Below are 5,418 nucleotides of genomic sequence, written 5' to 3'. Positions count from 1 at the left end.
AACCGCGTGACCGCTACGGTCGAAGGTTCGAATCCTGCCTAGGGCATGGATGTGTGTGATGTCCTTAGGTTAGTTAGGTTTAAGTAGTTCTAAGTTCGAGGGGACTGATGAGCTTAGAAGTTAAGTCCCATAGTGCTCTGAGCCGTTTGAACCATTTGAATCCATATGCTCCCAAAAGTACTTCACTTCATTAAAAAGCCTGAGCAATGTTGTCCCCAATGATGCCACTTCATTGCCTCTAACTCCACATACTGTATCATATAATGTGAGGAATTCCTCTGCGAATAGGTTTCAAACAGATTTTTCGAATCAATCACAGGATCCACGAAATGATAGGTTCCACCAAGGATGTAGTCAACATTCTTAACACTGCAGGTGTTTACGAACTACGGTGTGAGTGCAGAGCTACTGCAGGAGAAACAGGGAGACCTGTCAGCTTACGAGTAGCAGAACACGAACGCTATGTACGATTACAACAACATAACAAATCGGCGTTAGCGGAACACCACAGTGACTGTGGACAACCTGTCAGGTTCCAGGAGGCCCGAGTACTGGCGAAAGAATCGTGGATGCGAGAGCGCAAAATACGGGAGGCGATCGAAATTATTTAACAGCCTGACAACATCAACAGAGAAGATGGCTACAAACTCCCGGCGTCCTGGCTGCCGGCCATCCCAATTCAACGGGCCGCGAGCGGTCGCAGGGCAGAAGCTACACGGGACACGGACGTATCTGCACAAACAGCTGTAGAGCAAGTGTCAGTCCACTTCTGCGCACACCAGGAGGAAAACTTGCCGACCAGAAGCCGAACGCTGATTGGCGGACAGCTACCTATCGTTGACGACATGGACATCCACGAATAGCCTCTTTCTTTCAATCTTCCCTTACGTCATGACTAGCCAATCATATTAGAGGGCCAATTAAAGGTTTTACAACAGTGACATCACACATCGATAGTCTGTTATAAATAGAAGCACCTAACCCCATGCAAAATCAGGCGTGCCCTGCGGAAGGCTTTTGCAATTCGGCCGAAACGTCGGTTTTAGTTTATTATTGTTGTTAGTTTTTTAACAATGACGGGCCATAATTCCCAGAAGAATTTTAATCACTATTACACCGGCAGCGGAAGCCTACGTTCTTATGTTTGGGACAGTACTTGGTCGTTTATGTTTACAATAGAAGAAAAATATTCAATAAAGTGTAAATGATGCTTTGGTCCAATAGTACAAATTAAAAGTTAATGTTGTTCAAAAAATTCAGGATTGTATGCTGTTTTTTAAATAAAATATTACAGAGATTTTGAGGGTGCCCTTCTGCGTGCGATATATCTCGAAGTTGGTCCTGTATATCCGCTTGTTACCGACAACAACAGCAAAGAGGGAACAATTCTTGAAACACGGTATGCGTCCCCATTTTGCAAATTTTTCAAAAATACTCCCAGAAAGGACCCCTTCCTGACCGCTACCAGAAAGTATTCAGAAAGTGATATCAGCGTTCTGAATGTACCGATTTTTCGCGTGGCCGGCGCTCTTCCTTGTAACTGACATGCAAAGGTTCGACTTTGAGATACAATGGACGCAGTAACTACCATGTTTTTATTATTATTTGATCTTGCATATTTCGACACTTTTCATGGCTTTTAAGCATTTTTCATGCATATTTGCATGCATATTTTAAGATTTTTATATGCATATAAACCGGTCTCTATTCATCAGTAACCTCCTCGTCGTCCACATACTGACTCTGGCAAAGTGAACCCTTAATTGGCTAAACAGTTGGAAGTCGCAACGGGAGAGCTCCAAGTCGTAGGGTGGATGACGAAGAACAGTCCAGTGAAGTTTTGTGGCCTCCTCTCAGGTACACAGACTTGAGTGAGGCCTGCCACTGTCATGGAGAAGGAGACGTTCATTTGCATTTTCGTGGTGACAAACAGTTCCAACAAAGCAGAAGTCACAGCTCTGTGCAACTGGCTGACATGCAAGAGATCGGACATGTTTGAGTGACTTTGTTGTGATGATGACAGACGCCTCATCCAATACCTCACCATGCTTTTATTCACTTCCAGTTCTCCATCGACATTCTGTAAGCGCCTAACCGGAAGAAACTCAATGACAGCTCTCTGCTTGGAATGGAGCTCTGTTTCACACACCATATTGAAGTCTTCATTTAGCGCCGCCATCTATCGGAAATTCATGGAAGTATAGGGCAAGCAGCAGGAATATTGAACGATTTCCAATAGAGCAAATTGCGCATTTATTCAAGTAAAATACGCTAAGAAAAAAAGTGTTGCATTACTTGTTAAACACCCCTTAAAAATTATGTTGGAGGTTAATTTTGAGGGAGGTACCTCCAAAAAAAGTACAAAATAAGTTTAGAAAATAGTAATAAGTATGACAGCTAATGCTGAATGAATAAAATCATGTAGACCAGCATTTCTAGCATTTAAAATACTCACACTGTTTCATCAAATGGTATAACGAGTGTAGGATTCGTTATGAATAGGAAGATAGAGCAGAGAGTGTGTTACTGTGAAAAGTTCAGTGATAGGGTTATTCTTATCAGAACTGACATCAAAACAACAACGACAACGATAGTTTGGGTATACATGCCTACGTCGCAAGCTAAAGATGAAGAGACAGAGAAAGTATACGAGGATATTGAAAGGGTATTGTAATACAATACGAAAAGGGAGATGAAAATCTAATAGTCATGGGGAACTGGAATGCAGTTGCAGGGCAATTAGTAGAAGTAAAGGTTACAGGAAAATATGGGCTTGGGACAAAGATTGGGATAGGAGAAAGACTAAATGAGTTTTGTAATAAATTTCAGCTAATAACAGCGAATACTCTGTTCAAGAATCACAAGAGGCAGAGGTATACCTGGAAAAGGCCGAGTGATGCAGGAAGATTTCAATTAGATTACATCATTGTTAGAGATTCCTAAATCAGATTCTGGATTGTAAGATGCACCTAGAAGAAGATGTAGACTCAGATCACACTGTAGTAGTAATGAAGAGTAGGCTGAAGTTTAAGAGATTAATCAGCAAGAATCAATAAGCAAACAAATGAGGTATGGAAGTACTAAGGAATGACAAGATACACTTGAAGTTCTCTAAGACTGCACATACAGCAGTAAAGAACAGTTCAGCAGTCAGTACAATTTAAGAGGAATGAACATCTCTAAAAACGGCAATCACAGAAGTTGGAAAGAAAGACATAGATACAAAAAAGGTAACTGCAAAGAAACCATAACCAACAGAAGATATACTACAGCTAATTAATGAAAGAAGGAAGTATGGGTTCTGGGAAACTCAGGAATACAGAAATACAAGTCGCTGAGGATTGAAATAAATAGGAAGTGAGGGGAAGCTAAGATGAAATGGCTTCATGAAAAATGTGAAGAACTCGAAAAAGAAATGATAGTCGGAAGTACTGACTCAGCACAGAGGAAAGTCAAAGCACACTTAGGTGAAATTAAAGGCAAGGAAGGTAACATTAGGAGTGCAACTGGACTTCCACTGTTAAATGCAGTGGAGAGAGCGAATAGGTTGAAAGAGTACATTGAAAGGCTCTGTGAGGGGGAAGGTTTGTATGATGTGGTAGAAGAGGAAACAGGAGTCGATTTAGAAGAGGTAGGGGATCCAGTTCTACAATCAGAATTTAAGAGAGCTTTGGAGGACTTAAGATGAAATAAGGCAGAAGGGATCGATAACATTCCATCAGAATTTCTAAAATCATTAGGGGAAGTGGCAACAAAACGACTATTGACTTTGGTGTCTAGAATGTATGAATCTGGAGACATACCGTCTGATTTTCGGAAAAATATCATCCACACAATTCCGACAACTGCAAGAGCGGAAAAATGCGAGAATTATCGTACAAACAGCTTAACAGCTCGTGCATACAAGTTGCTGAGAAAAATAATATACAGAAGAATGTAAAAGAAAACTGAGGATGTGTTTGTTAGATGACGTTCAGTTCGGCTTTACGAAAAGTAAAGCCACCAGAGAGGCAATTCTGACGTCGCAGTTGACAATGGAAGTAAGATCAAAGAAAACTCAAGGCACATTTATAGCATTTGTCGACTAGAAAAAGGTTTTGACAATGTTCGAAATTCTGAGAAAAATAGGGGTAAGCTATAGGGACAGACGGGTAATAAACAGTAAGTACAAGAACCGAGAGGAAATAATAAGAGTGGACGACCAAGAAAGAAATGCTCTGATTAAAAAGAGTGTAAGACAGGCATTCAATCTTTTGCCCTTTCTGTTTTATTTGTACATCGAAGAAGCAATGATGGAAATAAAAGAAAGCTTCAGCAATGGAAATGAAATTCAAGGTGAATAGGTACCAATGATATGATTCGATGATGACATTGCTATCCTGAGTGAAAGTGAAGAAGAATTTAATTATCTGCTGAATGGTATGGACAGTCTAATGAGTAAAGAATGTGGATTGAGAGTAAATCGAAGAAAGACGAAAGTAATGAGAAGTATCAGAAATGAGAACAGTGACAAACTTAACATCAGGATTGACAGACACAAAGTAGATGAAGTTAAGGAATTTTCCCAGGTATACACATTCTGTAGACACGTTTTTACTCTAAACTCCAAAACAGTTACCAAAAACTAATTTGTCGGTGGAGGACCCCATTTCTCTTTCCTTAAGCGATATTTCATTCCACCAAATCCCCTGCCCCCCCCCCCTTGACCGACTTCTAGAATCACCCCTGCTAGGCAGTAAAAAACCAACAATGGACAGAGCAAGGAGGACACCAATAGCAGACTAGCACTGGCAAAAAGGGCACTCATGGCCAAGAAAAGTCTACTAGTATCAAACATAGGCCTTAATTTGAGGTAGAAATTTTTGTGAGTGTACGTCTGGAGTACAGCATTGTATGGTAGTGAAATGTGGAACAGAAGAGAATCGAAGCAGTTGAGATGTGGTGCTACAGACGAATGTTGAAAATTAGGCGGACTGACAAGGTAAGGAATGAGACGTTTCAGAGCAAAATCAGAGAGGAAAGGAGTAAGTGGAAAACACTGACAAGGAGAAGGGACAGGATAATAGGACATTCGTTAAGACATCAGGGAATGGTTTCCATCAGTGGCGTAGTGTGAGGGGAGACTTTGAGACTTAGTCTCCCCTGTAATCCTGCTTAAAAAGATGAAATAATAATTCATAACAAAAATATAAATAACTTTCTGCTAAGAGCTCTAAATGTGCGAAGACATCAGTTTTGTAGCCCACACCGCACCTGAGTATTGGTGCATTTGCCTGCTTGAGACTCGACTGCTCCCAGTCTCTGCCTCCCTTCCCTTACCTGGCTGTGTGCGCCTGCGCGCTTTAGTGGCTTTCTCGGCTACCCTCCACTTTCCCTCTTCCACGAAGGTTGGTGCCCTACACTTGCTAGCAGGTATCG

This window comes from Schistocerca piceifrons, chromosome 1 (assembly GCF_021461385.2).
Source record: "Schistocerca piceifrons isolate TAMUIC-IGC-003096 chromosome 1, iqSchPice1.1, whole genome shotgun sequence".
Classification (NCBI taxonomy): domain Eukaryota; kingdom Metazoa; phylum Arthropoda; class Insecta; order Orthoptera; family Acrididae; genus Schistocerca; species Schistocerca piceifrons.
Note: the sequence above shows the minus strand (reverse complement) of the source record.